Source organism: Myotis yumanensis, unplaced genomic scaffold (genome assembly GCF_028538775.1).
Source record: "Myotis yumanensis isolate MYYU_CA2020_CCGP unplaced genomic scaffold, mMyoYum1.0.hap1 SCAF_9, whole genome shotgun sequence".
NCBI classification, from domain to species: Eukaryota; Metazoa; Chordata; class Mammalia; order Chiroptera; family Vespertilionidae; genus Myotis; species Myotis yumanensis.
In genome coordinates this window covers 16082143-16099762 of record NW_027223760.1, presented here as the reverse complement: position 1 = coordinate 16099762, position 17620 = coordinate 16082143, and the positions used below count along the sequence as shown (strand labels likewise).

Genomic DNA, 17620 nt, shown 5'->3' with positions numbered 1-17620 from the left:
TTTTTTAAAATTAGTATTTATTTACGACTTTTTTTTTGTATTCTAGAATCACTATGTCATAGAGTAAGCCAGGCCAGCATACCTGTACTTATTAAAATTAAGAGCCTACGCGTATGGTATGGACCCAAAGCTCAGTAAGACTTTTTATTTATTTAGAACACAATGAATTGCTTTTATTTTGGTATGCATCCACATCTCAGCAATTAGTGGTCCTGAATAGAAAAGTGGAAAAACACAGAAATGTGCCAGGAAGTCAAGCCCGCCAATTTGGGGGTTCTGCCATGCACATCATAAGACATTAGCAGATAGAAGACTGGCAAGTTCAGGTAGCAGATGGTGGAGGGGTAGAGAGTGGAGATACATGCACTCAGAAGGGCTGCAGCTAACCAAAGGGAGAAAACAGATTATGAGGGACTTGGTCAGCGGGATTCGGGGTCAACTGATACAGCAGGTTTCCTTGGGAAAACAATGTTTGATGAGGTGCCTGGGATTCAAGCAGAGAAAAAAAAAAATCACTGCAGATCCTCCTTGAATGTAAACAGAAACTATAATGTAGATAAACAAAGCAGAAAGTGCACCTGTTATCCAGAGGGGGGAAATAGGTATGATGAAATATCTTGTCTGTTTTGGGATGAAATGGTAGAAAGTAAAGATATGAACCAGCCTGCTGAAAGGCAGGACATCCATATCCTAGCAGGTTCCATAAGGAAAAAGAGGTAACAGATACTTAAGGGAGGTTTGATAGCATAAAGCTAAGCGAATCTGCACCAAATGCAGTTATATTTATTAATTTACCTCTATCATATTTGTTTTGTAATCCAAAAAATTCCTTCACAATCAAGAAATCCAAGAGGAGCGCTGGTGATGCCTGATCGGTACGGCAATGATTATGGTGGGAAGGAGAGGGGAGAAGAAATGGCTCCTTAGTTAGAACATTCTCTCTTTTGCTTTCGGGTAGAAAGCCAGAGCTTTCTCACGTTATAGCAGATTAGGATGGTCTCTAAGTTGTGAGGCCAAAGCAGAGAGGGATGGTGAGAGGGCACAAGAAAGGGAATGGGCAGGTTGTTTAAGGTCGTCCAGGCTGTCCTGTGATTATTCGTAATGACAGCCTGAGCCTGGGCTGATTCCCAAGGAGCGCCCGCTGACTCTTTCCACACATCCCCATGTTCTGCATACATCAGCCTTTTGGGTTTTCTGCCCACTCTCCTCCCCTTTTTAAGATTGGGCTGCTGTTAGTACTTGTAATGTTTTAGGTATATTTCACTACTCTGAGTATGTTGGAGAAGAATGAGAAGTACACGGTGTGATTTGTATCTGTTCTTACAGCATCCGTTTTGTCTCTCTTCGTCGTTAGGTCTTTAGAAATGACTTTGAGAAATGAAAGCAGGTAATTTTTATCCATGAAGACGTCATTGGGCACAGAATCTGCTTGGGACAGGGAATACCTATCTCTCTGGCAAAACCAGCTGTTTTCTTTTGTTTAACAGGGGCTGTTTAACTGGTATTCAAACTCTTAGTAAGAAGCAAAATAGCCTTGTATACCTCAGGTGTCATATCTCTGAAACTCAGTGGATGAAAGACGTAGAATAGAAAGCTTTATCATGAGAAGTGACACTTATTTTGGCTAACTGATCATTTAATTAAATATTGCCTATAATACTGTCATCTTTTAATGATTATTTGTATCGTAGGCAACTTGTGTACTGATTGGTATTTTATTCTTTGTTCCATATGAAAACACACTGCATTTTTCCTGACTTCTTATTCTTAAATTTATGCTAAGCCCAGCAATATTATACATTCTGTCCTTCCTGTTTTTTTTTTTATCAGACTTTAATAATATGTTTCTAGTCTTCAAAAACCCATTTGCCAAAGAGTTACACTGAAATTATATATATATATATACTAGTGACCCTGTGCACGAATTTGTGCACATTAAAAGGGAATTAATTAGAGGAAATATTTTAATATTGCTATTTGCCCTTTCTCTATAATAGAAGTGTCAGAGATGAAAAAAATTAGTAAAATGTATATGAAAATCTTCCTCCTGTCAGAGTCTGGGGCATGCTACAGGAACCAGAGTCAAGTCCCTGCCCACCCATGTGTGCCTCGAAATTACACAAGACCCAGACCCAGCTGGCCCCACCCTCATTGGGCTAGATCCAGACCCGGCCGGACTCACCCCCGTCAAGCCCCACCAGGTGGGGGGCGCAGCCTCAGGTCACCTAGCCTGGCGCCAGGGCGGAGGGCAAGGCCTGAGGTCCCCCGGCCTGGGCTAGGAGGTGCTCTTCGAGGTCCCCTGGCCTAGGCCAGGGGGTGTGGCCTGAGGTACCCCATCAAGCCATGCCAGGCAGGGGGCACAGCCTCAGGTCCCCCAGCCCAGTCTAGGGCAGGGGTTATGCCTTGAGGTTCCCCATCAAGCACCGCATGGCAAGGGGCATGGCCTCAGGTCCCATAGCCCGGCATTGGGGCAGGGGGTGCAGCCTGAGGTCCCCTGTCAAGCCCCACCAGGCGGGGGGGAGGGGGAAAACCTCAGGTTCCCTGCCCCGGCCCAGCGCCACACAGCCTCAGGTCCCTGCTGATTGCTCATTAAGGCTCCTTACGGGAACTCAGCCTCCACTGTGGGTGCAGCCATCTTGACCATTACCGCTTGATGCTCAATTTGCATATTCCTTCTTTATTAGATAAGATATATACTTTGTTTTCATAGACACATTTAAAAATACTTAAATAAAATGGATTCAGAGACTATAGGATCTTCTAAGGTCAAATAAGGAGAGAGAATAGCATAATATAAAAGAATAACTGTCAACAAGTTGTACACAATAAAAATGAGCAGGCTTGAACTTCGCTTATTGAAGGGAAACTTTCCCCATACTTCTTCTGCCTTCCTCTGCTTCTTCTACCTTTTCCCTCTTTCTCTTACATCACCATTTAAAGCAACTCCAGCTTCTTTCTGATCCTTTTGCACCCTGAAGATCTGTCAAACCTCATGTTTGCTGCTCCCTTTCCTCCTCACGTCAGTTAAATGGTACAATATGGTGGTGTCATTCACATAAAACCATTAAATCAAAATTTATACACACTGCCCCCAAATACTTGGCTACAATTACAATCTGTTACCATATGTTAAAGATCATATTGAGGGGAGGACCAATTCTTCAGAAGAGAGTCAATTGTTAGTTTTTGACTATTTTAATCTGAAATATTATCCAAAGTTTCATGTAAAATTCTTAAATTCTAGCATGCACTTGGTGCCACAAAAATGGGTAAATGTGATTAATTCAGACAAATAAGTAGAAGGAATTTATTTATCTATCAATTCATCCATCCATCTTCTCAGTTTATCAAGTAATATCAAAATAGGTTGAAAGATGTGTACATTATAAACCAAGTTTTATTAATATTCAGTCAAGTTTCCCCTTTTTGTCATTTCTCCAGAAATCATATATCTAGAGAGTGGTTGTCTTTAGATCTCAAATGGAGAACTATTTCCATGAAGTTTCTTACATAAAGTTCAAACACAATATTGCTGGCTTCCTGGTCCTATTCATAGAGTCTCTATTTTTCTTCTCTTCTTTTTGACGAGTATAAATATAGGTTCATTTGATAGAGTAAAAATGTTACATAAGGCAAACCTCCCCAGTTTAGTCATGACTTTCTACCTGTGAAGCTATTTCCCAGAGGCATGATAGAGAAAACAAAAAGCATGTATTTTATAAACAATCAGGAAAATAGACAAGATCTTCAATAGCAGGAAAGAAATGCTGATTCGAAAATAAGCTTTAACTCAATCTCTCACTCTCCCTGTTTCTTTTTACAATGACAAAGTCTTAAAATCCTCTGTGTAAGGAGTAGAGTGGCTAGACCCTGCATAGCTGCACAGAAGTCTAGGAGCATCTTGTACATTGTATAGGGCAGGTGCTGGTTCAGCAAATACCGTATATATTTCAACAGCTACATTAGTTTACTCTTTTTTAAAAAAAGCAACACTCAACTCCATATGGGACATGGACCAGTATTTGAGGGTATGTTTGAAAAATAGGTATCTGCTATGATATGTCTGAATGTGTCTCCCCCAAATTCATATGTTGAAATCTTAATATTCAATGTGATGATATTAGGAGGTGTGGCCTTTGGGTGGCGATTAGGTAATGAGAACAGAGCTCTCATCAATGGGATTAGTGTTCTTATAAAAAGATCCTGCAGATTCCTAGCCCCTCCACCATCTCAGGACACAGTGAAAAAGGCAGTCTATGAACCAGGAAGGGAGCTCTCACCTCCAGAACTGTTAGTAAACTGCTGTTGATCAACCTCCAAGTCTGTGGTATTTTGTTATAGCAGCCCAAACAGACCAAGAAAGTATCCTTAAAAAAATTGGATAAAAGTAATATGTACAATAATATCCTGATGAAAGAAAGCTATTAGCTGATTGTGTTCGTATGTGTATTGTAATTACCGATGTTGTGTTGGAATTTTTTCTCCTGGAACTGACTGGTAGTCACAGAGGTCTGAGAAATAATTTCTTCTGACCTATAAGCTGGATCACTTCTCAATTAATAATTCTACCCCTGAGGGTCTCACTAGCTATGTTATTCATGGATTTCCTGCCAGCCACTTGGTATTCTAGAAAGATCATCGTTTGATGGATAATTTTTATAGCGGCTGCAATGTTTGCAAATAGCAAATGACTTTTTTTTGGAGTGTTGCTGTATTACGCCTGCTTGTGGTACAGAACTTATTTGCCAGAGGGGCCCTGGTCTTACTTCTAGCATAGATTCCTATTTGACATTTTAAAATTAATGTTTGTCTAAAAACTCCCTTGATTTTGTCTCCAACTCTCTTGCCTGTAGGATCAACCACTATTCTATCTTACTTGTGTTGAAGGCTTGCGATTTTTGGGGGGGATTGTATTGTACATATAGTTATTTGAAGAATTTTATGTTCTTTCTTATTTATTTAAATCTAAGCCAAATTCTGAGCTCCTACTTAAAATTATATTTTTTCCTTTCTATTTGTTCAGAACGTTAGCAATCTTAGCATTGACTAAATGAAAGGGGCAGCTATAGGATCCCACACCTTAATTAGTAGTCTTAGCCAACGGTCCACTGACTCTTAAGAAATTCATGGATAAAATTCAGATGGATTCAGGGGACTCTATGATAGTTATGATTTCATAGGCATTTTCCTGACAGTTTTGAGAGCTTTCATTACATTATCAAAAGTTGTGTGGTTTGAATATTTAGGGGGAACATCAATGTCATATATCGTCGATATAGTCAGTTTGAACATACAAAGGAGATGGCTGTGAAAACGTCATTATTTTACAGCCACAGAAGAACCAAATAGCCACTAGGGGGCGTAAAAACCTAAATTAAAGTTTAAAAACAAACCAGGATCCTTCTCGGTTTTCACAAGCTAAGAGAGTATTTTCAAGAAAGTACCGTACTGATTCCTTATCTTTACCTGTATACAGTCAATATTTAGGATCTATTTTGGGCATTTTATTCCTCTAGAAATAGTTGAATAGGACCAAACCTCACCATTTTATAGATTATCTATGATCACGGTGTTTTCACAAAGATGTCAAATAATTCTGAAAACATATTCTATTTCTTTTAGAAGGATAAGTGAATTTCTATAATGTGAGATATAACTAAAGCATAATTTCAAACATGAAGCCCTCTACCCAAGACCTTTACTGTGGAAATTAGGGGAAATGAAAAGATTTGGCTTGTGTATAGCAAGGGGGAAAATCAAGGAAAAGGCTAATGAGATGTTTTTAGTACATCTTCTCACATTTATGCTTCAAGCTCAATATTAGATTTCAGTAGGGTGTACTGTGTTCCCCTAGCTTGTGTCTTTTCCAAAAAACAAGTTCTTTTCTGTTTCCTATATTTTCTCTTGCTTTTAAAAAAGCCTATTATATGATCAAATGAGATAATACATGAGACATACATTTATAACCTAGTATCCTAATAAAAATGTTTTTTTTACCTGAATAAATACTATCAGTAAAAGTCTCTACAGCCTCTTTTAAAAATACTTTTAAAGTATGCTTTTCAGACCTTACATTTCTAACACTTACTTTATTCTTCATTAAAATAGTTATGAAAACAATTGTACATTGATCATTGTGAGGCACACATTCAAAAACAAAAACGTGAAGGGCTGGCTTTCCCAGCTGTGGGACCACCGGAAATATTTTAAATTGCATCTGGTTCCTAGTTTTTGTTGCCTGGAGCTATCCTTTCACTCTCACATATCGTAGAGTCTGATCATGTCAGTCTCCCACATGAAAGCCTTCATTGTCTCTCCATCACCTGCAGGAAAAAGCTCCGGCTCCTTAGCATGGCACACACAGCCCCTCAGGACTCCGCCACCCCATCCTCCACGGCCCACCCACACATCCTCTGTGTTCCAATTGGAACGGGTAACTTTCTATTTACATATACTGTTCTTAGTAGAACATTCCCCTTTGTGTACGTCCTTTGGGTGAACTAATTTACATGGATAAAGCTCAAGCATCAGTCCTTATTTGAAGAACTTCTTGACTACGTTATCTCCAGCCAATAAAAGTAACATTCTCCCTTTTCAAAAGCCTCCAATGCTGCTTGCACCTAATAGAGTACAATTAGGTTTTTACAGTTCTATTTTCTCCCATGAAACTATGAGTCCCAGGAGGTCAAGGATCATGTCATCATTATAAACCCAAGTTCATTGCTGAGCAAATAGTTGAAACTCAATAACTGGTTATGGCTTAAGTAAATCCTTCAGGGAGAGGTTTGATGGTAAACGATAAATGTGGGAGAGAGTGAAGGGCAACACACACAGACTGCTCTTTCTCTTCACCAGCTTTCCTTTTCCTCTCAGGCCCAGCATCATCTCATCTCCTCAGTTTGTCTCAATTCCTCTGCAGATACTTAGATGATATGCCCAGAATAACCTAGTTCTACAGTCAATTAATCTTACTTTTTATACCCATAGGGATCATTTTTTAACCGACATGATTTTAAATGAACAGAGAAGCTGAGAGACGTGACACTTTCCCAGTTTCTACTTATTTTTCATTGTCACACGCTTAACCAATATGTATCCGGCCAGAATTTCAAAATACAAATCCCCCACATTTGACAGATTTCGCAATCCTTAAATGCCAAACAATTTGGATGCATATGACTGCTGGTCCTTTGACTCTCACACATTATCCTGGATCTCTCCATACCTCTCCTAGCATCTCTCAGATGATGCTAATCTTAGATAGTGAGCATAGCAATTCTCTGAAAATGCCATTGATTTTTATCTATTGTTCTCAACAAGGTCCCTTCCGGTTATGCCCTGAGAGTGTATTGGAGGAGGTATGCTTGTCTTCCACCAGAATAGAGTTAATCCATCATGTAAATCAAGGTCCCAGTGAATGCCAGGGCAATTTGGCTGTGGGTTGATGGCACCAGCTCCAAAGGATGTGTGTTTTGGTCCTGCATCCAAAGGGTTTCATTTTCCACATTGTCAGCTGCTCTCACACTGTGAGCTTTCTTCAGTTGCCTGCTGCGGTTGCTCCCATCTCTTCCTGTCCTTTGAAAGGTAACTCTGTTGGAGGAAGCTTCCCACTGTGCAAGGTTCCAAGTCGCTGCTGCTGTCACCCAAGGAGCCAAATCCAATGCATGTTGACTGTCATGCTCCTTAGCAGGTCTTCTTATAACCAGCCACCTATTCCATTTGCTGATACCACTAAAATTCACTGCTTATAATCCATTCAAAGACTCCTAGGTGCCTTGGCCGTGGAAGGAGTTGGTCTCTAGGGTTATGCCTGCAGCGCCAGTCTTTTTTTTTTTTTTTAAATATATTTTATTGATTTTTTACAGAGAGGAAGGGAGAGAGATAGAGAGTTAGAATCATCGATGAGAGAGAAACATCGATCAGCTGCCTCCTGCACATCTCCTACTGGGGATGTGCCCGCAACCCAAGTACATGCCCTTGACCGGAATCGAACCTGGGACCTTTCAGTCTGCAGGCCGACACTCTATCCACTGAGCCAAACCGGTTTTCGGCTTTAATAATTTCTTTTTTTTATATTTTATTGATTTTTTACAGAGAGGAGGGAAGAGGGATAGATAGTTAGAAATATCGATGAGAGAGAAACATCGATCAGCTGCCTCTTGCACACCGCCTACTGGGGATGTGCCCGCAACCAAGGTACATGCCCTTGACCGGAATCGAACCTGGGACCCTTGTGTCCGCAAGCCGACGCTCTATCCGCTGAGCCAAACCGGTTAGGGCAAGCGCCAGTCTTAGAAGAGGATGCAGTAAGGCAGCATAAAGGCAGGAAGAGGAGATGTTTATGGTGAAAGTTTTCATTTCTTTTACACCTGATTTTAGCTACTGCAGGCCTCATGGAATCTTTAAAATGTCTTAAGAATTTCTGTCCTTATTGTGGATTGTAATTTTAAAATTACTTATGGATTATCCAGTAATGACCTGACATGTCTCTTGTTTCTAGTTGTGACCAGGAAGGCCTGGTAATTTTGCTGCCTATTGTCTACACCTTACGTTTTACGGAAGAGTATGCACAAAAATCTAACTGTACTGGAGATAAGACAACCCTCATATGGGGCAGGGAATTAGGCTCTGTTTTGGCAGCAGCCATGTCTGACTGAGATGGTGCTGCTACAAACACAAGTTGTATCCCTTCTGCAGATCTGGAGGCTGGGAAGTCCAAGGTCAAGGTGCTGACAGGTATTTTATCTGGTAAGAGCCCACTTCCTAGTTCATAGGTAGCTGTCTTCTCACTGTGTCCTCACATGGCTGCAGAGGGGGGCAGCTCTCTGGGGCAGTAATCCCACGAGGACTCCACTCTCATAATCTAATCGCCTCCCAAAGGCCCCACATCCTAATGCCATCACATTGAGTGGTATTAAGATTTAATTAAACTGCTGAACAAAAATAGACCCAAAGACATGGAAACATCAAACAGACTGTCAGACCTCAGAGGGAAGGCAGGGGAGGGTGGAGGGGGGAAGAGATCAACCAATGAACTCATATGCATATATGCATAACCCAAGGACACGGACAGTGGATGGTGAAGGTTTGGGGAGGGGTGGGAGAGGGAAATGGGGGGAAAAGGGGGATATATATAATATTTTCAACAATAAAGATTTATTTTAAAAAAAGATTTAACTTAAGAATTTTGAGGGGCCGGGGGGCACCGACATTTGGTGTACAGCATGATCTAATGGCAATCCCATTGATGGGTTGGCACCCCTGAGTCAGCTGACCACCTGGGCAGGGCCTGGGCTCCCCCTGCTCTGGGGTGGAGGTGAGGATCCAGTTTGGAACTCGCACCACAGAGCGGTTTCTCACAAGCCACACAACCAGCCCCTACGCCTGCCTTGCTCCTTCCTCACCTGTGCATTGCTCTGCCCGCCATGGAACAGGGCTTTTTTCCTCCTAAAAGTTCCGAAATTCTTTAAGCATAAATAATTTAATTCTACTTCATGTAAACAGTCACAGGTGTTTAAATGTAAACGGAAGTTTGTTCAGAGAAGCTGTGATTTAACTTTCCAAAGGGAGCCTGGCATTTCCACAAAAATTCTAGTCTTCAACTAACCTAGAAAGTGTCTATATCATTAAACAAACGGTTTTTGATGAAAATCCAAGGGCTTATATTTACATTGAAGAAACTTTTAGAGAATAATTATATTCCAATCAATGTGAGACAGAATTATTCCCTAAAACTAAATAAAAATAACATGCATTTTATGTTCAGATTCATTTACTTCTTCTTAGGAGATTAAAGCATTGATTGGTCATTCTTTCTATTAGCTATGCAAATTAGGGCATATCCGGGATATATATAAATGAAGCAGATCTTAAAGAAATTCATGTCTTTATAGTTTTAACTAGTCAGATTTCTATATGGAAATCTTCCTGTGGTACATTCTGATTGTATCTTGTAAAAATAACAGCATAAAACACAACAATAAAAATGAAACAAAAAGGTACATCTGCTTAAACATAAACCAACTAGAAGACTCTTCTATACAAAAACCTATTTTTTTCTTTTTTTAAAAAATATATTTTATTGATTTTTACAGAGAGGAAGGGAGAGGAATAGAGAGTTAGAAACATTGATGAGAGAGAAACATCTATCAGCTGCCTCCTGCATACCTCCTACTGGGGATGTGCCGCAACCAAGGTACATGCCCTTGACTGGAATTGAACCTGGGACCTCTCAGTCCACAGGCCGACGCTCTATCCACTGAGCCAAATCGGCTAGGGCCAAAAACCTATTTTTCCTGAAGTGTCATTTCAAGGAAAAAGGGTAAAAAAATTATTCAAAAACAAGTTGAAACTAGAAATTAAAATTTAAAAAAATTCTAGAATATCAATCCCACATTTCAAGCAATTAAATGCATAATTTCTTACACCTCGTCATATGTTCTTATCTACACTGATTTTTTTGGCAATGACATTAAGTTATGGGCAAAATACCTCACTTTTAAAATGGGATCGCTTGTATTCAGAGTCTAAGCGGGAAAACAGAAATCACCTCGAGCATTTAGCACAGAATGGACTTGATGAGGGGAATGAAGACCTTGGGCAACAGAGTTGTTGAGACTCAAACACAAGACAAGACAAGAGATAGCCTGGAGGTAGCAGCCAGAAGCCACAACCACAGTGAAGATGGAGCGGCAAACAAGGAGGAAGCTTGCCAAGTCCCAGGGTCCTTACCAGGCCTTTACAGAGAAGCTAGACTCTAGCTGCTAGAGCCACCACGGAGAGTCAGCTGCTGTCTTGGAAGAGACAAAGACGGAGGACAAAAACCCTGACTCCCCCCCCTTCCCCTCCCAATCTCCTACCAGTGCTCCCATTGGCTAAACTGGAAATGAATCAGATGAAAAGCCAGCCTGGGAAATGCAGCACTTGATAGCTAGTAAGAGGCATAACCCAACTGGAACCCAGGGCTTTTCCCCAAAGCTATGCTCTGCCCACCCACCATGGCTCATGGCTAAAGTCCATTCTGCTTCCAAGACAGACCAAGTGTAGAGCCTTTGTTGATGAACTCAAGCCCTCCCCCTAAAAGCAGAAAATTACATGTTGCTAGAATTAGCATCCTGGTAGTGATAGGGCCTTACGGGGTAGCAGTGCCATGTGCCATGTTATTCTAATTTTTGAAACTTCTCAGCCATATCCACCTTCCTGCTTAAGTATGAAGGGAAAGTTAGGGGTGGGCTTCAGGTTTTTCAGTTTTTGTCAAAGATGTGCATTTCAATCCATTGTAAATTGAGGACAAACTAAAGAACCAAAATATCTGTTTTGACAGAATGAGGGGGAAAATGCCAAACACGAAGCAGTATTATAAAGATGTCTAATTAGATCTGATGATTGTACAATGTTCTATTTGTGTAAAATGGGCACAATGTGTAATACATGCTGGCCCCCAGGGTTTCCAAGCTCCGTGGTATCTAAGTGTTGGCAAGAAGCTCTGAATTAGAATGAATCATTTCAGAGTTGTATCCTTCAGCAGATCACTAAGGATGCCATCAGTAATAAATTAAAGCATATTTTAAGGACAGGTGAATAGATGTAAAACCAAGTGACCTTTAAAAATGAATATAGTTCCACAGTTAGTTCAGTCGCTCATGAGCCTGTTTGCTGATAGAGTTCTTGCTTTTGTTGTTGTTATTTTTCTTGTAATATTTGTTGTTTTTTTTGGTTGGAGTCAGTCAACGAAACAACAGCTCTGCATCTGGGTCATGACATCTTGGAACCAGAAGGGACCTTAGCAGTGAGCCATGGTGGTGGGCAGAGCACAGCTTTGTGGGGAAAGCCCTGGGGTCCTGTTTGGTTATGTTATCAGCTCTGTGTTCCCACCTGTTGCTGGTGTAAGTAGGCTTCTTGTGATGTCACGGGAAAAAAATGTTCTGAGATAGGCACAGGAGAATGAGTGGCATTTATTGCGTGGGATTAAACCCCTGAGTTTCCAAGACCCCTCTCCCTCCATCCAGCCGCACAGATACAAGACAGACAGTTCAGTTCTGTCCTCAGGAATGCTAGAATTACAGCCACTGCCCAGAGCTTCCGTTTCACATTGACACAGTCCAGTCCAGCATCAGGCCAGCTTAGCTTGTGTTCCCAGCTGTAGTCCATTGCATGTGGGGTCCACATGGTCATGGACCGCGAGGCTTCTAGGACCACATGGCTGTGGAAGGAACACAGGCAGGAGCAAAGACAGAGGAACAAGAGAGAGGAACTTCGTTTGTCTGAGGATTATGTATTCCCCAATTTTTTTGAGCTTGCATTGGCCCCACCTCCTCTAGCCAATGACCTCTGTCCCAGTTGTGTGTGTGTGTGTGTGTGTGTGTGTGTGTCTGTCTGTTTGTTTTAAACCAAAGATCCATTTAATTATTTTCTTTATTACCTCACCGGATGATATTTTTCCCATTGATTTTTAGGGAGAGTGGAAGGGAAGGGAAAGGAGAAAGGAGAAAGAGAGAAACATTGATGTGAGAGAGAGACACACACATTGATTGGTTACCTCCCAACTGGACTGGGGATCCAACCTGCCACACAGGTACATGCCCTTGACCTGGAATCTAATTGCCACCCTTTAGTGTGCGGGCTGGTGCTCTAACCAGTGAGCACACCAACCAAAGCTGTTCCAGGTTTGAGTGACAGGCACCTCCCCTACATCAGCCTGACTTTATTGCACATGTGTCCATCTTCCCTATCTTCCATGATCTGCAGGGAATGGGCCAGTGGTTCCCTGGGGAGTGTGAAATCGAAGCTTCCTGGTGAAGCTGCCCAGGTGGCCATGCTTATAATGTCTGGCCTCCCTTTTGCGCCTTTCCTATCATCAATAACTAGCTAATTACAATGCTAACAGTCATGCCTCTTACTAGCTACCAAGTGCTGCATTTCCCAGGCTGTCTTGTCATCTGATTTCTTCCTGTTTGTTATTATTATAATAATGAAAGTCTATAGCTAAACATGTCAAAGCCTGGCTTTTAGTTATAAATTTAAATAAAGGAAAAGTATTTGTACGTATAAAGCAGAACATAAGATTGTGGATGAGGGTTTGGGCACTAAAGTGAAAAATATGATGTGTGCTTTAAATTAAAAACAAGAATGAACATAGTGGTTCCATTATAGATTTTATTACCATAGATAGCTGGGATACATTTTTAAGATTTGTTTGCCAACTTGGTGTTTCTACCACTAATGAAGTTTTATGATAACAGTTTATTTGCAGTTGTAGGGTAAAGCCTTCACAACACAATGCTTTAACCTCTAAAGCGCAGAAACTATGTAATCAAGAATGATTGATTTTCATTATGAGGCCTAAACTTGAAATAGCAGAAGTAACATTCCTTGAAGTAGTCCCTGAAATATTTGCTAGTGGTTTTATAAATACAAATAAAATTGTCTGCTTAGATAAGGGCACTTAATGTAGCAAACTTCTACCTATTAAAAAAAGAAAAAGAAGTTAAAGTAAACAATAAAGCTAAAAGCAAATATTTCTCTAAGTCTATTTTTCTTCTTTTTCTTTTTCCTTTCTTCTTTCCTCAAAAATTTGTCTGGTTCCTATATTAAGTGGGGGTACTTTGATAAGGATAATAAGTTTAATACTTGGTCTTCTCCCCACCCAAAGATCTCACAGTTAAGGAAGGAAGTTGGAGCAATCCTATATAGTAAAATGCTCATATGCAAATTGCCCCCACGAGCAGTTGTTCCACTGAATGGGAGTTAGACATGCACTGACCACCAGGGGGCAGTGCTGAACATGATGGGAGTCAGCGACATGGCGCTGGCAGCCGGCAGCAGGGGAGGTGCTGCCAGCCCCGATGGCCCTGAAGAGAGTGTGACCACGGCGGGAAGGTGGAGCAGGTGAGTGGGCAGTGCCAGGCCAAGGCACGTGAGAGTGGGGGCCTTAATTGCCCTGCCAGTCACCCCACAGATTGGCCCTGATTGTCGGCCAGGCCTAAGGACCCTACCTATGCACAAATTTCGTGCAGCAGGCCTTTAGTAAACAAATAATTGAACTCTCATTATCTCAAGATTCTATGTATATTTCTCCTATCTCCAAGATGCTTAAGGTTATTGTTTGCATTCATGATTTATCTGATCTAACTTCTACTGGAAATAATTGTTAATTATGCCTTTTACCCCTCTGCTATTCACACAGAGGAGACTCCCCAATGGTTTATTCTCCTTGAGCCTAAGTGAATAGCCTTTCCTCATTCTTAGTTGTTTCTGAGTTATTTTTAAAAAAATAGATGTAAAAAAATAAAATAAAAAGAGATGAAAATAATGTCATCAGTTTGTCTCTGTGGCTCTTAATATACTCATTTAGAATATTTTAGGCTTTGCAGGACAGAGGGCTTTTGTTACAACTACTCAACTTTGTTATTGGAGTGCAAAAATAGCCCTAGATAATCTATTAATGAATGAGGGTGACTATAATCCAGTAAAAATGTCAGTATCCATAAATAAATAAACTTTTTTCTGGACACTGAAACTTGAATTTCATAGAATTTGATGTATCAAGAAATGTTCTCCTTCTTTTGATTGTTTTCTAACCACTTAAATATGTAAATACTCTTCAAAGATCGCAAGCAGTACAGAAACAGGGGATGGGCTGTATTTAATCCACAGGCTGTAGTTTGCCAATCCCTGACTCTTCTCTGTGTAGTCAACTCACTTTGGAAAGAATAAGTTCTTTCCTATGCAAGAGTTTGCAATCATTCAACAAAACTTTACCTCAATACTGCTAAACATATTTTTCAAACATTTCGTAATTCTCGACTATAGGAAATGTAACTTCTTGGGGAAGAGAGTAGAGGAGCCTCTATATTTCACATTATCTACCCCGTTTCTACTACTGCCCATTACTGAATGCCTGGTGTCATTGGGTGTAGAGTAGAGGAAAGAAAGAATGAGCTGGCTGCCGTCTACTACTTATGTAACGTTGGTACAGGGGTTGTGGGAGGATGTACCATGTTCCAAATATTCTGCCAAGTGTGGGAAGGCAGAAATTAAAAGCAGCAGTCCTTGCTCTTAGTGACTTGCAGTAGGGAGAAAGGCAACATAGGAAATAACAGTTAAGTGTAATTACTACTAAAATAGAAATGATTGTGGGATTCCTTAAGAGTTGAATGTACTGGGGAAATATCTCCACAAAGAGTCAAGACTTGAACTGAATCTAGAAGAGTAAAAAGGAGTTAGCAAAGCAATAAATGAGAAGGGATGTGCTAAGAGACTGCCAGGCAACTCCTAGCAGCAGGGATGGTCCTGTGAGTAGGTGGTGTAAACTTCTTCTGTGATGATCAAACTGAGATGACTTCCTGCCAACTTCATATCTCTCTTGCTCTTCAAATTACTAAATCCCACAACTAGAGACCTATTTGCCTAAGAATTCTTGTCTTTGCTAAAATACAACTCTTCTGAGAGTAGTAACACAATAAGCCTTTGAACTCATGTATGGTTCTTTGGGATTAAATTTTTGTATCAAATTGTTACTTAAAGGCAGGTTTAAATGGGGGAAAGTTGGACAGAAGTCACACTCAAAGGGAAAAGGGGCCAGAAATGAAGCCTGCAGCACTGAAATTCAAACTTGGACTGTTGAAAAATGTTACCCAGAGCTGGTTGTGCCTAGGAAAAGCTTTTTTCATGAACTGACTTTTAAAAGGGTGTTTGTTTGTCTAGTAAGAGTGAATGGAGCCAGCCATTATGCCTTAGAGACCCTGTATTGATCTTCGCAGTCAAACCACTAAATAGAACTTGACTGCTACACAATGGAGGGCTAATTCTCCGTCAGCATAAGCCTGCAGTGAGCATGTCAATATGCATTTCTGAAACCTCCCTCTGTGAAGGGAAGAGAGCAGAGAACCCAACAAACAAATTAATGTAGGGAAGTCAAAAGGGGAATGAGGCCAACAGGTTTTGTTTATTTTAAACTCTAGTAAATAAAATCAGAAAAAAAGCAAGTTTTTATATAACTTCCTGACTTTACTTATGCTTTTTGATTTACTGTTTATAGATAGTATAATGCTAATTATTTTATAGTTTAGAAGGAAAAATGTGAAAAAATGTTTTTTTTGTTTCTTTTAGCAAGTCTTCCTTGTTGAAACATCCCAAAAGATTATAGTAGATTTTAAACAAGAGTGGATCTAGGTAATTATGAGCTCCTGCTAGCCTAGAAATATTATAATTTTGAGTGGAATTTTGCTTAAGCTTACTAAGTGAATGGAAGAGTAAGGAAGTTCTCTCAGCAAATTATTTGTGAGTGAACTCAAACAAATTTCACATTAAAAGAAAAGTAGTTTTTAAAACTAGACTGATTAAGTATGGATACAAGTTTAACTCCCTAATAATTAATTAATGACAAAAATCAAATGAGACTATAACTGATTTTCATGAAAGATTGCAAGCAGAGAACTAGCATAGAAAGTTACCTGTTGGATTTAATATAAATTTGGTTTCTATGAGTTGTCACTATGTACTCATTTATATGTCACCATTTAAGGAAAGAGGACATGGAACTGTATTGATATAGGTTAATATTAAGCTCTTTGATCTTCCTCATGATATATGTGATGTGTTGTTCTAAGCTCTTCTCAATTTTCCTACTCAAAAAAGAGTAATCCAGCAGTAATTATAATTCTAGAGTCCTCACATAAGTGACTGAGAATAATTTTAATGAGTTTGTTTCAGCTGTTTTTGCACTTTTGCATATGGAACATCCACCCTTCACATGGTAATGTCTTCTGTGAGCAGGAGGATCTCACTCTCAGGGCCTAGCAGATTCAGGTACGAAGAGCTGCCAACAGTTAAATGGTTATAAACTAAAAGCAAGTAGGTAACTATAGCAATGTTTTCTACTTTCTCACTTACCTGGTTCCACAGCTTTCTTTCTCCCCACTTCCCACCCCAATACTAGTCTTAACCTCTCTAAAACAAAAGAAAACACACTTTGGGGCAACAGAGACAATCTTATTATAAATCCCTGCCAAATCCCTGCCATGTGCAAGCAGAGGTGTGAGTCATAATAACTGCCTCTACGAGCCCAGAGCCTCCTGAATCAGTCAGGTTTGATCAGTCATGGCAGTGCTCTCTACCGCTAACGTCCCAGAAAGTGATTGCCATGGAAAGGCAGAGAGATGCGTGAGGGGCATGTTAGGTATATTTGGTCTGCACTCTCTTCAGGCTCTAAAGAGATAGGAAAATTCTCATCTAGATCATCCTACCCTGACCACATTCCTGGTTCCTGCAATCTCGCCTAATTATCCTACCCAGACCACTTCCTTGGTTCCTGTAATCTCACCTGCATCAAACTGCCCAAACTGGAAGGCTCCCTGAATGACCGGAAACTTAGTCCATATATGTGAGACAAAGGAACTAGGTACATATCCGGAAGTTTAGTCCACATTTGGGAGACAAAGGAGCTAGGGGGGTATAAAGGCCAGGCCCCAGCTGCATTGGTTTGCTCAGCCTCTGGAGAGGACTCCGCTGAGTCAAGCACCGGTGTGAATAACAGTCCTTTTCTGAACCTCCGAGTGCATCTGGTTTGTCATTTCCCACCAGCCTGATTTCTGCCATAACACTAAATCCTTGATTCACA

At 40.5% G+C, this 17620-nt stretch overlaps 1 protein-coding gene and 1 pseudogene across 1 annotated transcript in view; one reads left to right on the top strand and one right to left on the bottom strand.

Moving 5' to 3' along the window:
- The window catches only part of KCND2 (potassium voltage-gated channel subfamily D member 2), a 518551-nt gene that overhangs the window by 23582 nt on the left and 477349 nt on the right, over positions 1–17620 (bottom strand).
- Positions 13802–17620, top strand: part of LOC139016627 (protein Churchill-like) — a 36880-nt pseudogene continuing 33061 nt past the window's right edge.